Source organism: Oncorhynchus gorbuscha, unplaced genomic scaffold (genome assembly GCF_021184085.1).
Source record: "Oncorhynchus gorbuscha isolate QuinsamMale2020 ecotype Even-year unplaced genomic scaffold, OgorEven_v1.0 Un_scaffold_1869, whole genome shotgun sequence".
Classification (NCBI taxonomy): domain Eukaryota; kingdom Metazoa; phylum Chordata; class Actinopteri; order Salmoniformes; family Salmonidae; genus Oncorhynchus; species Oncorhynchus gorbuscha.
Window position 1 is genome coordinate 7,901 of NW_025746526.1, and position 19,963 is coordinate 27,863.

Genomic DNA, 19,963 nt, shown 5'->3' on the forward strand with positions numbered 1-19,963 from the left:
TCTGTCATATATTTACCCCAAGTCACTCTGTCATATATTTACCCCAAGTCACTCTGTCATATATTTACCCGTATAAGTCACTCTGTCATATAAGTCACTCTGTCATATATTTACCCCAAGTCACTCTGTCATATATTTACCCCAAGTCACTCTGTCATATATTTACCCCAAGTCACTCTGTCATATATTTACCCCAAGTCACTCTGTCATATATTTACCCCAAGTCACTCTGTCATATATTTACCCCAAGTCACTCTGTCATATATTTACCCCAAGTCACTCTGTCATATATTTACCCCAAGTCACTCTGTCATATATTTACCCCAAGTCACTCTGTCATATATTTACCCCAAGTCACTCTGTCATATATTTACCCCAAGTCACTCTGTCATATATTTACCCCAAGTCACTCTGTCATATATTTACCCCAAGTCACTCTGTCATATATTTACCCCAAGTCACTCTGTCATATATTTACCCCAAGTCACTCTGTCATATATTTACCCCAAGTCACTCTGTCATATATTTACCTTTCTTCTTCTTCCACCCTTCATGGCTACTCATTGTATCTTTCTTTTTTTTAATGGATGTATTCTAAATCAATTTGTGCTTTGACTTAATTTGTAAAAGTGTAAAATATGTTTTTACTAATTAAATGCTGTTTCTATACGTAACCACCAGGTGTCTCTTGTCTTCAGAAAGGGGATGTTAAGCTATTACCATATTGCTTAAAGGGATGGTCCACTCAAAATAAAATCTACGTGATATTTCCATTTACCTTGGCTGTAGTCGATTCCCGAAGACTGTTTTTGGATAAGGCATTTGAAAAGTCTGTATTCCTTAGATGTACACAAGGGTGGAAGGGTTATTGGCTAGGGTTTGTAATTTATAGTACATAAAGTATAGGGGGGTTTTCTTTGGTTTCTTTTCAACCTTCACTGGAACTAGGAGGCAAATGTCCATTAAACCTAATGGGTCTGGTCCCTATGGTCAGTTAAAATCTTAACTCCGAGTCCCATCTGGATGCAATGCCTGGGAAAAGAGTTTTTCTTTTTACATGGAAACTGTATTCAAGCCAGGTAATGAAAAACAAACAGTGATTTGCAATGAGCTGTGCAGTGCCTGTCCGCCCCATTGCCTGGGGCCCTTTTGTAGAGAATACACTGTCATCCTGTATAGAAGCTTTGCCCAGGTTCGCTCCTATAGACAACTATGAACAGGAACAGGAATGACATTATTTCTGCTTATCACAGTTTGTTGGCATGGCCTCCCTGCAGATCTCGCAGGCCAGAGCCTGAGGGGGTTTTACAGTACAATGACGTCCTGATTCAGGCCTCCCTGAATTCCTTCGCCATACAAACACAGACGGAAAACATCTTTCCCTGGAGTATCATCAACTCGCCATCTCTGTTCTCTCCATTAAAAGTGACAGTGTTTTTCCCTGCAACACTCTCGACATGCCAATATGCAGCCACTCCCCTTTTCCTCTGGACTTCCAGAACTCAACATGGCACGTCTGTAAAAACAGAAGCTGGAGAGTTCAGATGCATGGAGCTTGTCCATCATCATCAGAGAGAGAGAGAGAGAGAGAGAGAGAGAGAGAGAGAGAGAGAGAGAGAGAGAGAGAGAGAGAGAGAGAGAGAGAGAGAGAGAGAGAGAGAGAGAGAGAGAGAGAGAGAGAGAGAGAGCAGAGCAGAATGCCAGTGTGACTCCTGGTGAAAAGAAAGGGTTAAATCTCTCTCTTTTAGTGTGGTGAGTGTGTGTTCTCCTCAACAGCTGCTTTGCATCTAGAGCCCAGAGAACGAGAGGATAGTGGGATTGATGTGGAGCGTTCTGAACAGGAACACTTTAGATTCCGGACTCCTGTCACTCCTCAGTGACATCATGTGTGTTCTGGTTCCTAGCTCTATGGTCCTTGTGTGCCAGAGGGTGCAGCCCACTGGGAGGACGACAATGTCCCCTCATCTGCAACCCAGACACCTCCTGCCTCTTCTTCTCCATGTCATTCTACTCTGCCTTCATGCAACTGCCTGGCCCCACGGTAAGAGCTAGAGCGATGGTTCCATCATATACTGATGACAACTCATTTCATTCAGATGTATGACTCTACGAAGCCTGCTGTAACTTGTTTTAGCCTCCCTATTCTGAACTGTTCACACAACTTCCATTGTTAGAGTTTTTCTTTTGCACTTGCTGAGTAATTTATGTCCTCTCTGAGTCATATGGGCATACCTAGTCATGTCTGAGTTAACTTCTATAGTCACATACCTAGTCAAGTCTGGGTTTTAACTTCTCTAGTCACTTACCTAGTCATGTCTGGGTTTTAACTTCTCTAGCCACTGACCTAGTCAAGTCTGGGTTATAACTTCTATAGTCACATACCTGGTTATATCTGGGTTTTAACTTCTCTAGTCACTTACCTAGTCATGTCTGAGTTAACTTCTATAGTCACATACCTAGTCAAGTCTGGGTTATAACTTCTCTAGTCAAATACCTAGTCATGTCTGGGTTTTAACTTCTCTAGCCACTGACCTAGTCAAGTCTGAGTTAACTTCTCTAGCCACTGACCTAGTCAAGTCTGAGTTAACTTCTCTAGCCACTGACCTAGTCAAGTCTGGGTTATAACTTCTCTAGTCAAATACCTAGTCATGTCTGGGTTTTAACTTCTCTAGCCACTGACCTAGTCAAGTCTGAGTTAACTTCTCTAGTCACTGTCAAGTCTGGATTCTAAGTTTCCTGCTGTTAGAAAGCTGAGGACATTGTCTATGTATTGCCACACTCATTTTGACCAGACTGTAATGAGAATATGTATGACTGTAGGACTCTATTAAACCCCCTAGAAATCGAATTAGCATAACAAAATAATCCCTGTAAAAAGACGTCAGTTTAAACTAGAGATATCTGTTCACCTAGATATATTTCAATCCGCTAATGTTGCACTTCCGAATCTGCGGTGAAAGGTGAAAGGTGAAAGGTGACAGAGCTAGAGCTAGATATTTGTCAGACCATGAGACATCCCAAAAATGGGTCTTCTCACAAAATAGTCTGTAGCAGAGTTTGGCCTGACCCCTCTATGGAAAGATGAGACTCTAACGAACACGGTGGTGTTCTCTGTTTTGCTCTACAATCCCCATAAACGTATTAGAACGCGTCTGAAGTCGGTACAGACGATCTGCCGACTTCTGTCTGCAGCATCCCAACATTTTGGGCTACACACTAATAGGATGTGAGACTCTCATGAACACGTACATGTGGTTGTTATGCTCTAGGACCCCCACAGGCCCCACAAGACCTGCCTGAAGGTCCCCCGGTAACAGTTGAAAAATGAATGGAAGTATATATGGAGACTTAATGCTAAAACAACAACAACTGTTTCTCTCAAATATAGGACAGACACTTCAGAACAAACTTCCTTTAGATTTTTTTTTTGGGGGGGGGACCATCTGTTGTTCCATGTAGTGAATCTGTTATTCGATGTGTTTCATCAACTATTTGTTTTTATATTGTATTTTATACTTCAAGGGGTCTTAAAATGTTAAATCAAATAGATAAATGACCCTTGGTGTGACCTTTTTAAAACAATTCCATATAGATAGTAGAACCCCAGATTAGACAGGGTTTAGTCTGTAGAAGGTTAATGCCTTTGGAACCATCACGAGACAAGGTCAGATTGGGTTTGGGGATTTCTTGCTATTGTAATGACCCCTGGGGAGCACGATGTGAACTGTGAACCATTAATTTACGATTCAAGCACATTAGCCCTGTTTCAATAGGATTAACCCACTCAGTAGAGTTAGTCACCAGAGAACTGTAGAATCACAGCATAGAATCACATAGAACTTGCCACAAGGCACCTGGAAGTTGATGAGAGGTATCTAACCAATTATAGACTCACAGAGGATTGCTACCCTAAACCCTTCTTCAGTGTACACATGCTATACTTAAGCAATAAAGCCCGAGGAGTTGTTATATCTTGGCCAATATACCACACCTAAAGTCTGTTCTTACGACACAGCCCTTAGCAGGGATATATTGGCTATATACCACAAACCCCTGAGGTGCCATATTGCCATTATAAACTGTTTACCAACATAAATATGACTGTAAATGAGTTTTGCATCATACCCGTGGCATATTGTCTGATATACACACTGCTAGAAGGCTGTTTCAGCATCCAGGACCCAAACTACTAATGTAGCTATGGCTGCGTTTACACAGGGAGCACAATTCTGATATTTTGCCCTAATCATTGGCAAAAGAGCTGATCTGATTGGTCAAAAGACCAATTAGTGAGAAAAATATATTAGAATTGGTCTGCCAGGTTAAACGTAGCGTTATAGAGCCCTAGTCAAACTAATATGATAACCAGATCTCTGAGATAGCAGAAGTAAGCTTCATACAAATGACTTCATCCCCAAAAAACATTCTTCCAGTACAGAGAGGAAACATTCAAATGTATGTACAGACGAGGCGTCCTTGTTTTGTGTTGCATTCAAATGTATGTACAGACGAGGCGTCCTTGTTTTGTGTTGCATTCAAATGTATGTATGTACAGACGAGGCGTCCTTGTTTCGTGTTACATTCAAATGTATGTAGACGAGGCGTCCTTGTTTTGTGTTTCATTCAAATGTATGTACAGACGAAGCGTCCTTGTTTTGCATTCAAATGTATGTAGACGAGGCGTCCTTGTTTTGTGTTGCTTTCAAATGTATGTACAGACGAGGCGTCCTTGTTTTGTGTTGCATTCAAACTAGAGCTAAATATTATTTTGGCAAGTATATGTCATGAATCCAGACGTGCATTCATGTAGACTATAGAGCATGTTATTTTACAGAAGCAGTAATCATAGACAAATGAATGCCATGTGACATGTTTTTTAAATTTAACTTGGCAAGTCAGTTAATAACAAATTCTTATTTTCAATGACAGCCTACCGGGGAACAGTGGGGTAACTGCCTTGTTCAGGGGCAGAATAACAGATTTTTACTTTGTCAGCTCGGGGATTCGATCTTGCAATCTTTCGGTTACAAGTCCAACGCTCTGACCACTAGGATACCTGCTGGTTACAAGTCCAACGCTCTGACCACTGGGATACCTGCTGGTTACAAGTCCAACGCTCTGACCACTAGGATACCTGCTGGTTACTAGTCCAACGCTCTGACCACTAGGATACCTGCTGGTTACTAGTCCAACGCTCTGACCACTGGGATACCTGCTGGTTACAAGTCCAACGCTCTGACCACTAGGATACCTGCTGGTTACAAGTCCAACGCTCTGACCACTAGACTACCTGCTGGTTACTAGTCCAACGCTCTGACCACTAGGATACCTTGATTCACAACATGCCAGTCTCTTTATGTGAAACTCCCTTGATACGACATTGCTTGTTGTTTTGAGTTTAGGCTGGGTATCATGTGTTGTGCAGGTATGTGTTAATACATTTGGAAATGTGTTTCTTTTTGCATATCCCAACTCTCCCTGAGACACCTGCAGGGAATGGGGTCACGACCAGGGTCAGCCATTGTCAACAGTGACCCTGGAGCAATTAGGGTTCAGTGCCTTGCTCAAGGGCACATTCTTCAACTTGCCGTGCTCGGGGATTCGATCTAGCAACCTTTCGGTTACTGACCCAATGCTCTAACCGTTAGGCTACTTGCCACGCTAAAAGGGGCTTTAGGAAATACATTTGATTGACTGATTGATTGATTTTAGATTCCAGAGGTGTGGTGGATGACAAGTGTCCCAGCTCAGAGTGGAACCACATGTGTAGGGACTGTTGTGAGTACCAGCTGATCCAGTGTAGATGTCCTTCCCAGGGGGCACGGGTGGGCTACTCCGTCCCCTGCTGCCGCAACCAACTGGACCAGTGTGACCCCTGCATCATCCACCCTGGTAAACAACCTATCAGACCTCTACCAAAGATACTGGTAACTAATCCCCAAAATATCTCATCGTTGTCATTTCAAGTGGGAGCAAATGAAGCATGTTGGGCAGAACATGCATGGAGATGGGCAGAACAGGCATGGAGGTGGGCAGAACAGGCATGGAGGTGGGCAGAACAGGCATGGAGGTGGGCAGAACAGGCATGGAGGTGGGCAGAACAGGCATGGAGGTGGGCAGAACAGGCATGGAGGTGGGCAGAACAGGCATGGAGGTGGGCAGAACAGGCATGGAGGTGGGCAGAACAGGCATGGAGGTGGGGAACAGAACAGGCATGGAGGTGGGCAGAACCAAGCACGACCTAGCGAGATCCTGTTGTCATGTTTTAGCATATATTTGCATATTTCTGCTAGGTAACACGTTCTTTGTGAAGTGTTCATGTGCAATAATTCAATTGGCCGTTGCATTCCTTGTAAACAAAACCATTTTTTGGAACTTTGGTAAAGGGTCAAGTACACAAAACTTAGTTCACTCTGTTCATAACAGATTGTAATTTGGGAAGAGAACTGTATTGACACCAAGTTTCATTTAACTCCATTTTCTCCCACATTCCGCCCCTGGACTTCCTCCCATCACCAAATTTGGTGGTGAGAAGAAGCTGTAAACGGACGCTTCAGATTTCTACATCCTGTGAGACATCTGTCTCCTTCTATTTAATCTGTGCCCTCTACTGCTTCCCTCTTACTCCCTTCCAGCTTTCTTACCCAATACAACTTTTTGCATACTGACATTTATCTTCTTATTCTTCACATGTTGATAAAGCTTTAACGTTAAGTTGTAATTACAAGGATTCACTTTTTCTTACAGATTTATAAACGTTTAAATGAACCAAAACATTGAACGTGATTAAACATTGGTTGAAATGACATGTCATTTAGCTGCTTGCAGAACACTGACCTGACCTCATGGCTCCCCTGTTTCTCCTCTTCCCTCAGGCTGCAGTCTGTTTGAGAACTGTAAAACCTGTCACAATGGGACGTGGGAGGCCAAGGATGATTTCTTCATCCGAGGAAGATTCTGTACGGACTGTCGTCAGGGCTGGGCAGGTGGAGACTGCAAGAGTGAGTCAGCTGTTTCAGGGGTAGAGCATTTTCTAAATTACAGTCCTTGGGAGTTTTTCACTTGTTTCATTGCCAGTGTTGGGGAGTAGTGAACTACATTGAAATGTTGGTAACATTTCAGTAGTTAATTAATGTTTAGCCATATAGTGGTGTATCTAAATACTGGAACTACACACTACTTTTTTTGCTAAAAGAAAATGTATGAAGTAGGCAATAATTCCTTACTTTTTTGGCATCCTACCTGTTAAATTCATCTGACCTGTCTAATTCATCAGACCTGTCTAATTCATCTGACCTGTTTAATTCACCAGACCTGTCTAATTCATCAGACCTGTCTAATTCATCTGACCTGTCTAATTCATCAGACCTGTCTAATTCATCTCAGACCTGTCTAAATCAGACCTGTCTAATTCATCATCTGACCTGTCTAATCCATCAGACCTGTCTCCATCTGACCTGTCTAATTCATCAGACCTGTCTAATTCATCAGACCTGTCTAATTCATCTGACCTGTCTAATTCACCAGACCTGTCTAATTCATCAGACCTGTCTAATTCATCTGACCTGTCTAATTCATCTGACCTGTCTAATCCATCAGACCTGTCTAATCCATCTGACCTGTCTAATTCATCAGACCTGTCTAATTCATCTGACCTGTCTAATTCATCAGACCTGTCTAATTCATCTGACCTGTTTAATTCACCAGACCTGTCTAATTCATCAGACCTGTCTAATTCATCTGACCTGTCTAATTCATCAGACCTGTTTAATTCACCAGACCTGTTTAATTCACCAGACCTGTCTAATTCATCAGACCTGTCTAATTCATCTGACCTGTCTAATTCATCTGACCTGTCTAATCCATCAGACCTGTCTAATCCATCTGACCTGTCTAATTCATCAGACCTGTCTAATTCATCAGACCTGTCTAATTCATCTGACCTGTCTAATTCACCAGACCTGTCTAATTCATCAGACCTGTCTAATTCATCTGACCTGTCTAATTCATCTGACCTGTCTAATCCATCAGACCTGTCTAATCCATCTGACCTGTCTAATTCATCAGACCTGTCTAATTCATCAGACCTGTCTAATTCATCAGACCTGTCTAATCCATCAGACCTGTCTAATCCATCTGACCTGTCTAATTCATCAGACCTGTCTAATTCATCAGACCTGTCTAATTCATCAGACCTGTCTAATTCATCAGACCTGTCTAATTCATCAGACCTGTCTAATTCTCACTTGAAACACAGTTTGTATGTTTAATAGGCTAAATTAAACACCATGTTATCTTCTGACTCCAGTGTTATCTGTTCTTGCAATTTGTATTCTATGACATTTTATATATATACAGTATATCAAATCAAATCAAAAGTAACTTCAGTTAAGAAAGCTGTGTTTATAACTTCAGTTAAGAAAGCTGTGTTTATAACTACAGTTAAGAAAGCTGTGTTTATAACTTCAGTTAAGAAAGCTGTGTTTATAACTTCAGTTAAGAAAGCTGTGTTTATAACTTCAGTTAAGAAAGCTGTGTTTATAACTACAGTTAAGAAAGCTGTGTTTATAACTACAGTTAAGAAAGCTGTGTTTATAACTTCAGTTAAGAAAGCTGTGTTTATAACTACAGTTAAGAAAGCTGTGTTTATAACTTCAGTTAAGAAAGCTGTGTTTATAACTTCAGTTAAGAAAGCTGTGTTTATAACTACAGTTAAGAAAGCTGTGTTTATAACTACAGTTAAGAAAGCTGTGTTTATAACTACAGTTAAGAAAGCTGTGTTTATAACTTCAGTTAAGAAAGCTGTGTTTATAACTTCAGTTAAGAAAGCTGTGTTTATAACTACTGTTAAGAAAGCTGTGTTTATAACTACAGTTAAGAAAGCTGTGTTTATAACTACAGTTAAGAAAGCTGTGTTTATAACTACAGTTAAGAAAGCTGTGTTTATAACTACAGTTAAGAAAGCTGTGTTTATAACTTCAGTTAAGAAAGCTGTGTTTATAACTACAGTTAAGAAAGCTGTGTTTATAACTTCAGTTAAGAAAGCTGTGTTTATAACTTCATTTCAGAAAGCTGTGTTTATAACTACAGTTAAGAAAGCTGTGTTTATAACTTCAGTGTAGCTCAACCTCTGCGGATGTGATGTAATTGGTAGCTTGGTAAACTATATTTTCAGAGGAGCTTCCCCAACGCTGTTCATTACACATCGACTTGAATGACTTGCTACAAACATCTATGTTCTAATCTCTAGTTATTTTGTGTTGCATTATGGGAGCTCAGAGTATGTGTTCTTGTCCCTAGCATGTGGAGGGGTGATTCGTAGAGCCCAGGGCCACATCATGCTGGAGAGTTACCCCATCAATGCGCACTGTGAGTGGAGGGTGCAGGTAGAGAAAGGGGAGAACGTGGAGCTCAGGTGGGTCCCTGAATTGATTATACTGTACTACACTGTCAAATTCATTGATTCTCTCATTGGCTTTCATGAAGTTGAATGGTATTCTATGAGGAAGTAGTTTGTCACAATCCAGTCACAGCTTTCATGGATCCGTACTGAATTTGTTTTTTAAAGGGTAGTAAGATGATGTCCTAGTATGGACACTATATATATTAATATCTTATCCTACTTAACAGACAAACATGATGATAACAAAGACCTTGTTTGGATCCGTCCAGGTTCTCCATGCTTAGTCTAGAGCCTGACCACAACTGTCACTATGACTACGTGGAGCTGCGAGATGGTGACAGCCTGAGCGCCCCGTCATTGGCCGGTTTTGTGGGAATGAGCTGCCTCCACCAATCAGAACCTCTGGAAGCAGGCTGCACGTCCTGTTTGTCTCAGATGGCTACAACAACTTTGATGGCTTCTTCGCCACTTTTCAGCAGAGCTCAGGTAGCTACAGGCAGGTTTTATTGCCCTTATGAACGAGACTTTAGCATAGATGTTGCATGTCCTTATATGGTTACATTTTGGCCAAGATGATTTAAATTATTTAAATCTATCAGCCAGGCAGGTCTGTCAGTCAGCCTGTCTGTTGCTCAGCCTATTATTCATTATTCATGAATAATTTGTCTAATTGTCTGTTTGTTTTGTATTTGCGGCTCCCTTGCAGCGTGCAGCCCCTCCCCTTGTCAGCACCATGGAACCTGTTTGCTGAACCCAGTACAGTCTTTTCGCTGTGCATGTCTGCCAGGCTACACAGGTCAACTGTGTGAGAATGGTTAGTGATCCGTCTGGTAGCCATAACCTCATTTCCTCCCCAAACAAAGTGAGTTATTCATTATCATTCAGGTATTATAAAACCTAGCTCTACTGCTTCCTGGGAAGAAAACCTTTTACTGCAGTGGGTTATATCAGGGTCATACAGAACGTTTTACTGCGTTCGGTTATATCAGGGTTACAGAACGTTTTACTGCGTTCGGTTATATCAGGGTCATACAGAACGTTTTACTGCGTTCGGTTATATCAGGGTCATACAGAACGTTTTACTGCGTTCGGTTATATCAGGGTCATACAGAACGTTTTACTGCGTTCGGTTATATCAGGGTCATACAGAACGTTTTACTGCGTTCGGTTATATCAGGGTCATACAGAACGTTTTACTGCGTTCGGTTATATCAGGGTCATACAGAACGTTTTACTGCGTTCGGTTATATCAGGGTCATACAGAACGTTTTACTGCGTCGGTTATATCAGGGTCATACAGAACGTTTTACTGCGTTCGGTTATATCAGGGTCATACGTTTTACGTTCGGTTATATCAGGGTCATGCGTTCGGTTATATCAGGTTCACACAGAGTGTTTCTTGGTAGTCTTAAACAAATCTACATTGAAACAGAAGTATGCACCTCACACACATGGTTATGGGCTTAGAAAAAGAAGACATTGTCAGATATGGAGTTGAAATGTCTTCAATATTGAGTTTGCATTACAATATTACACTTTATATGCACAGGAGACTGACATATAACAAAACTGTTTGACATAGAAACACCAGATTTTCATCAGTTACATTTTTTGTAAATCTTTTATTTAAAATATAACATTCCACCCATGAGGCCAAAAGGGGGCGCTATTGGTCACTGACTGCAGGAAAAGGCTACGGGTCATTTCAGGAGTCCAGACCAAACTGGGGATGGTTGATATAATATTTCTACACAGACAACACTCTCTCTGCCTTCCAGTTGCTAGGAGTCAGGTGTGTGTGTTGCCAGCGAGGCCCGTGAACGGGGAGCTCCTCTCTGTGTACGGCCTGGAGGATGAGCTCCTGGCTGTTCAGTACCTGTGCCACCCACCCTACACACTGACTGGCACCCCCCAGAGGACCTGTCTGCCCAACGCCACCTGGAGTGGCACGGTGCCCATCTGTGGGAAGGTAGATAAAGGTAATGTTAAAGATCATGTAAATGAATGGATCAACGTTATTGATCACCTCCACAGACAGGAATGTTGCAGACCTGAGTACTGATGGAACAGGTGCATTACATTAGATGATGCCTCACGTGTCAATAAAATAAACTACACAAGGAAAATGAGAAGAGAGTACACAAGGAAAACGAGAAGAGAGGACACAAGGAAAACGAGAAGAGAGGACACAAGGAAAACGAGAAGAGAGTACACAACGAAAACAAGAAGAGAGTACACAACGAAAACAAGAAGAGAGTACACAAGAAAAACAAGGAGAGAGTACACATGGAAAACAAGAAGAGAGTACACAAGGAAAACAAGAAGAGAGTACACAAGGAAAACAAGAAGAGAGTACACAAGGAAAACAAGAAGAGTACACAAGGAAAACAAGAAGAGTACACGAGGAAAACAAGAAGAGTACACAAGGAAAACAAGAAGAGAGTACACAAGGAAAACAAGAAGAGAGTACACAAGGAAAACAAGAAGAGAGTACACAAGGAAAACAAGAAGAGAGTACACAAGGAAAACAAGAAGAGAGTACACATGGAAAACGAGAAGAGAGTACACAAGAAAACAAGAAGAGAGTACACAAGGAAAACAAGAAGAGAGTACACAAGGAAAACAAGAAGAGAGTACACAAGGAAAACAAGAAGAGAGTACACAAGGAAAACAAGAAGAGAGTACTCGACGAAAACAAGAAGAGAGTACACAAGGAAAACAAGAAGAGAGTACACAAGAAAACAAGAAGAGAGTACACAAGGAAAACAAGAAGAGAGTACACAATGAATGAACATACACAACATAGTCATGGTAGACCATTGAATAACCAGCCCATTTCTCAAAACATGACTCTCCTCCATCTCTTCGTGTCTCTCAGAGCCCATTCGACCCAGTCAGAGCCCGTTCGACCCAGTTAGAGGGGTGCAGACCCAGTCAGAGCCCGTTCGACCCAGTCAGAGGGGTGCAGACCCAGTCAGAGGGCTCGGGGTGTGTCCTTCTCCAGCCAGGCTGCACCATGGCTACCTCCAGCTGGTCCGGGGCTCTGGAGGAGGTCCTGACACAGTGGACTACTTCTGTAACCCCTCCTACATCCTGAGTGGCGGCTCCCGGAGCACCTGTCTCCCAGATGGCTCGTGGAGTGGCCGGCAACCACTGTGTGTGAGAGGTATACTGACAGCAAACAGCCATTTAGATAAAACACCTGCACATGTTTATCCACATTTATAAACTGACTTGTTCCAGCCCTGAATGCTGATTGGCTGAGAGTCGTGGTTCCAGCCCTGAATGCTAATTGTCTGAAAGCCGTGGTATATCAGACAGTGTACCACGGGTATAACAAAACATACATTTTTACATTTACATTTACATTTAAGTCATTTAGCAGACGCTCTTATCCAGAGCGACTTACAAATTGGTGCATTCACCTTATGACTGCTCTAATTATGTTGGTAACCAGTTTATAATAGCAATAAGGCACCTCTGGGGTTTGTGATATATAGCCAATATATCACGGCTAAGGGCTGTGTCCAGGCACTCTTTGTTGCGTTGTGCATAAGAACAGCCCTTAAGTGTGGTATATTGGCGATATATCACACCCCCTTGGGCCTTATTGCTTAAATAACATCAGACTGTATAGTGCTTTAGTGCTGCTGTTTAGGTTACTGGACAATACTGTTGATTACGTGGTTAAGGGCTCTTCCTCTGTGTCCACAGCCTGTCGAGAGCCTAAGGTATCTGAGCTGGTGAGACACAAAGTTGTGAAGCCAAAGGCCCCATCCAGGTATGACCCCGTACATCCAGGTATGACCCCGTACATCTGGGTATGACCCGTACATCCAGGTTTGACCCGTACATCCAGGTATGACCCGTACATCTAGGTATGACCCGTACACCCAGGTATGACTCGTACACCCATCTATGACGCCGTACATCCAGGTATGATCCGTACATCCGGGTATAACCCGAACATCCGGGTATGACCCATACATCCGGGTATGACTTGTACATCCAGGTTTGACCCGTACATTCAGGCATGACCCGTACACCCAGGTATGACCCGTACACCCAGCTATGACGCCGTACACCCATCTATGACGCCGTACATCCAGGTATGATCCGTACATCCGGGTATAACCCGAACATCCGGGTATGACCCGTACATCCGGGTATGACTCGTACATCCAGGTTTGACCCGTACATTCAGGCATGGTACACCCAGGTATGACCCGTACACCCAGCTATGACGCCGTACACCCAGGTATGACGCCGTACACCCAGGTATGACCCGTACACCCAGGTATGACGCCGTACACCCAGGTATGACCCGTACACCCAGGTATGACCCGTACACCCAGGTATGACCCGTACATCCAGGTATGACCCGTATATCCAGGTATGACCCGTACATCCAGGTATGACCCCTACACCCAGGTATGACCCGTACACCCATCTATGACGCTGTACATCCAGGTATGATCCGTACATCCGGGTATGACCCGTACATCCGGGTATGACCCGTACATCCGGGTATGACCCGTACACCCAGCTATGATGCCGTACACCCAGGTATGACGCCGTGCACCCAGGTATGACGCCGTGCACCCAGGTATGACCCGAACACCCAGGTATGACGCCGTACACCCAGGTATGACCCGTACACCCAGGTATGACCCGTACATCCAGGTATGACCCGTACATCCAGGTATGACCCGTATACCAGGTATGACCCGTACATCCAGGTATGACCCCTACACCCAGGTATGACCCGTACACCCATCTATGATGCTGTACATCCAGGTATGATCCGTACATCCGGGTATGACCCGTACATCCGGGTATGACCCGTACCTCCGGGTATGACCCGTACATCCGGGTATGACTCGTACATCCAGGTTTGACCCGTACATCCAGGTTTGACCCGTACATCCAGGTATGACCCGTACATCTAGGTATGACGCCGTACACCCAGGTATGACGCCGTACACCCAGGTATGACCCGTACACCCAGGTATGACGCCGTACACCCAGGTATGACCCGTACATCCAGGTATGACCCGTACACCCAGGTATGACCCGTACATCCAGGTATGACCCAGGTATGACCCCAGGTATGACCCGTACATCCAGGTATGACCCCTACACCCAGGTATGACCCGTACACCCATCTATGACGCTGTACATCCAGGTATGACGCCGTACATCCGGGTATGACCCGTACATCCGGGTATGACCCGTACATCCGGGAATGACTCGTACATCCAGGTTTGACCCGTACATCTAGGTATAACCCGTACACCCAGGTATGACCCGTACACCCAGCTATGATGCCGTACACCCAGGTATGACGCCGTGCACCCAGGTATGACCCGAACACCCAGGTATGACGCCGTACACCCAGGTATGACCCGTACACCCAGGTATGACCCGTACATCCAGGTATGACCCGTACATCCAGGTATGACCCGTATACCAGGTATGACCCGTACATCCAGGTATGACCCCTACACCCAGGTATGACCCGTATATCCAGGTATGACCCGTACATCCAGGTATGACCCGTACATCCAGGTATGACCCGTATATCCAGGTATGACCCGTACATCCAGGTATGACCCGTATATCCAGGTATGACCCGTACATCCAGGTATGACACCGTACATCCAGGTATGACCCATACATCCAGGTATGACCCCTACACCCAGGTATGACCCGTACACCCAGGTATGACGCCGTACACCCAGGTATGACCCGTACACCCAGGTATGACCCGTACATCCAAGTATGACCCGTACATCCAGGTATGACCCGTACATCCAGGTATGACCCGTACACCCAGGTATGACCCTTTATATCCAGGTATGATCCGTACATCTGGGTATGACCCGTACATCCGGGTATGACCCGTACATCCGGGTATGACCCGTACATCCAGGTTTGACCCGTACACCCAGGTATGACCCGTACACCCAGGTATGACGCCATACACCCAGGTATGACCCGTACACCCAGGTATGACACCATACACCCAGGTATGACCCGTACACCCAGGTATGACCCGTACATCCAGGTATGACCCGTACATCCAGGTATGACCCGTATATCCAGGTATGACCCGTACATCCAGGTATGACCCCTACACCCAGGTATGACCCGTACACCCATCTATGACGCCGTACATCCAGGTATGATCCGTACATCCGGGTATGACCTGTACATCCGGGTATGACCCGTACATCCGTGTATGACTCGTACATCCAGGTTTGACCCGTACATCTAGGTATGACCCGTACACCCAGCTATGACCCGTACACCCAGGTATGACGCCGTACACCCAGGTATGACGCCGTACACCCAGGTATGACGCCTTACACCCAGGTATGACCCGTACACCCAGGTATGACGCCGTTCACCCAGGTATGACCCGTACACCCAGGTATGACACCGTACACCCAGGTATGACGCCGTTCACCCAGGTATGACCCGTACACCCAGGTATGACACCATACACCCAGGTATGACCCGTATATCCAGGTATGACCCGTACACCCAGGTATGACCCGTACACCCAGGTATGACCCGTACACCCAGGTATGACCCGTATATCCAGGTATGACCCGTACACCCAGGTATGACCCGTACATCCAGGTATGATCCGTACATCCAGGTATGACCCGTACTAACACTACTATACGTGTCATTCTGACTGTCAATCTGTACAAAGCCGGCACCTTGATTGAATTTATACACTGCTTCTAGTTTTTGAGTGGATTAGGTTTTATTTTACAGCAGTGGTGTAAAACTCAGTCCACAGAGGGCCAAATGTCTACAGGTTTTAGTTTTTTCCCTTTCAATTAAGCTGTAGACAACCTGGTGAGGGGATATCCTTATTAATTAGTGACCTTAATTTATCAATCAAGTACAAGGGTGGAGCGAAAACCCACAGGCACTTTGCCCTCCTTGGAATGAGTTTGACACGTGTTTTACAGACAATAACTTCCCAGTAAACATTTATTCTACATCTCTTTTAAACATGCCCATTGTTAAGCTTTTCTCCTTGAACACAGACACCTTCTTTGTCCCCTACTACAGGAATAGTCCAGTCCACAGGCTTCACACCTCATCCACCCATACGGTCTATGACAGTCACCCCCCTGGCATGGACCCACCCTCCTCAGGGAACCTCCCCAACACCCAAGACCCTGTCCTGAGGGAATTACCCCGTGGTTTCCACCAGCTGTCCACTAGCATAGAGTATGAGTGTGCCTCCTCTCTCTACCAACACTACGGTAGCCCCGGCGCTCCTGTCTGAAGACTGGCAGGTGGAGCGGGCATCATGTCTCCTGCTCGCCAGGTGAGGGCAGCGCTGACTTAAAGAACAGATGCAGAGAAAGGGAGATGTACTCAAACTTTATCTTGAGGGAATGAACACGTTTGGTTTTACAAATATGGTGCCACTTTATTTGATCCATTTATTTTACCTTTATTTAACTAGGCAAGTCAGTTAAGAACAAATTCTTATTTTCAATGACGGCCTAGGAACAGTGGGTTAACTGCCTGTTCAGGGGCAGAACGACAGATTTGTACTTTGTCAGCTCGGGGATATGAACTTGCAACCTTTCGGTTACTAGCCCAACGCTCTAACCACCCCAATACAATGCAGTACACATTAATGATACATTTTAAATCACTGTTCAAGTGTCCCTAATGCATTTACGTCACTTTGCAGATGCTCCAGTTAAGTGCTTTGCTCAAGGGCACATTTGACAGATTTCTTAGCTAGTTGGCTCGGGATTTGAACCAGCGACCTTTCGGTTACTGACCAAACACTCTTAACCGCTAGGTTACCTGCCTCCACAGGTGTACATGGTAGTTAGAAATATAGTCAGAAACAACCCATTTCCTCTCCCATCTCTGACACCTACTCCTCTCTCTTTCTGTAACAGTGTGTGGTCAACTCCCAGCAGGCTTCAGCCCTCAGAACCTCACTGAGATTGGATGGCCCTGGCATGCAGCCATCTACCTCCGCTCCCACATCATCCGCAGAGCTGGCTCTGGCCTACAGACGGCACCAGAGGAGGCCTCCTCTCCCTGGCAGCTGGCGTGCAGTGGAGCACTAGTCACCCAGCTCAGTGTGCTGGTGGCAGCTCACTGCCTGGTGGTGGCAGGAGTGGGCAAGCCGCAGTGGGTAGATCCAGCCAACATTAAAGTGGTGATGGGAATGCACAGCCCGGGCCAGATGAGGACACTGAAACAACTGCAGGTGGGTGTGAGTGATGCTAAGCTAAGGGGATGCTCTATCTACACAGGGGGTAAAATAGTCTCTTGAAGTCTGTGAATACAGTTGTGAAGCTGTTATAATACTGTCTTGACAACGTCTACAAGGTCCAATCTGCAGTTGAAACAATAACAAAGCTGACACACCACCAGTGTTTTTGGTAAAAAGCTGTGGAATGTGGCTGGAGAAATGTCACCACTCTCAAAGTCTTAGACACAGCTATGGATTGCAAGGACTGACCATGGATTGCAAGGACTGACCATGGATTGCAAGGACTGACCATGGATTGTAAGGACTGACCATGGATTGCAAGGACTGACCATCCATAATGATATAGAACATTATATTGTAACCGTATTTTGAGGCTATACAGTGTTTGTTTACATTTACGTTGTTTACAAACATTGGAGCAAAAGAAGCTTATATGTTGAGTTCAGATGGGGTACGACAATTGAACTAAGTTATATTCTAAAAGAATGTATATAAGAATGGGTACCAATGGGTATATATCATTCATTCATAAGTGGATGAAAGAAGTGTAGATTGCTCCTTTAATGCCTACCAAAACATGCCAAGGTGATTTATGATAGGTCCATTTTAAAGGTGCAGTCTAATTGTCTTGATTTCCATATCAGATTATTCCTCTAATACTTGTTGTGGTTTAACTGTAAAGAAAACATTAAAAGATCCTGTGTCCTCCACATAACAATTTCCAACAAATTATAATATTTGGATATCATCAGTAAATACATATGATATTACATATCATATGTAATATTTGGATATGATCAGATTTCACTGAAACACATTTCTGTCAGCATTGTAAAATCATTAGGTAAATGGAGCCTCAAGTAGGCCCATAAGGTGCTAAAATGTTGGGCAATATAGTCACTTCAAATCCTGAACTGAGAAACACCTACAGGTGTAGGATCTTAATTTGAGCCAGTTTGCTACAGCAGGAAAATAATCTTGCACCACCAGGAAATGTGAATTATTATATGGATTATAATTCATGGACATGTTTGTTGGGGTTGATACATTTTGCATAAGGCTAATCAAGTCTGGCATTTTAAAGTGTAAATTACAAACTTCAGAAGCCTTTCTAAACCTCAAATACACTACAGGTTTTACATTTCCATCACTGTTCTTATGCAACAGGGTGATCAAATTAAGATCCTACATCTGTATGACATATATTGTCATGTCAATGGGAGATGTAGGAAACTAAGGTTGGGGGTTTGTCCTAAACAATTAGACCTCCTTGCGTTATGCACAAACACTTCCCTCCGGAGAACAGATTGGAAGACTATTGTTGCCAACCTCACCGACCAAATCTCAATGCACATGGCAAGTCAGTAAGCTGTGCTTAGGTCCGGCCAAGTTGCATGCTGGGACACTTATGTGTTTAGACTGAGCCAAGCAAGCTGCCACTGCTCTAACTCTCCGCACGGCATTCATTTTGGTCCATCTGTCTCATGTCTCCTCTGATCCAACAGGTTTCCTCTGTCCTGGTCCATCCCAGCTTTGATCCTGTGACACTGGACTCGGACCTGGCCGTTCTGAAGCTACGGGACAAGGCCAAGATCAGTGAACGTGTGCTGCCCGTGTGTCTCCCAAAATGCAAGGTGGGGAGGTGACCGCCACACAGGGCTATGCCACAGGCTGGCTCCTTGCATCTGACTCAAGGTCCAGTTCCAAACCCAGCCTAGACGCCGAGACAGCCCAGACTGGAGTAGTCGAGCTGGGGGATGTCGTTCAGTGCGAGAGGCAGTTTGCTCAGAGCGGGGCCCTGTCACCATCACTGACAATATGCTGTGTGCAATGCGCCACCCTCTCAATCCCACCAAGCCTTGTCCCACTGTCAGTGCAGGCATTACAATCATACCATCTCCTGCCACTAAGCCATCATCGGGTCCTTCGGCGGGACAGGGGATGATAGTGTTGTCTGGGAGCTTCTGGCATTAGAAAGTTTTGGTTATGAGAAATGGAACTGTGGCCCAGGGCTTTACACAGTCCATACCCGGATAAACAACTTCAAAGACTGGATACAGAAAAACATGAAGTAGATCTCTGATTTGACTCCAGTCTCAGCCACTCTGTCACCATCATTGACAGCCTGTGTTATTTTTCTAACAACTCACTTACTCACTGTTGCCAGTTCCCTGAAACAGATAAGGTCTAAGTGCTTGGCAGTGTATTCGGCTGAGCCAATTGGAGACTTCCTAAGACGAGATGTGGGGAGGACAGTCATCCCTGGCATTATTTACTATGATGTATATTTACCA

At 44.4% G+C, this 19,963-nt stretch overlaps 1 pseudogene; it reads left to right on the forward strand.

Annotated features, from left to right (window-relative positions):
• Positions 1–1,698: 1,698 nt before the first annotated feature.
• On the forward strand, positions 1,699–19,643 carry LOC124024475 (annotated as a pseudogene).
• Positions 19,644–19,963: the final 320 nt, after the last annotated feature.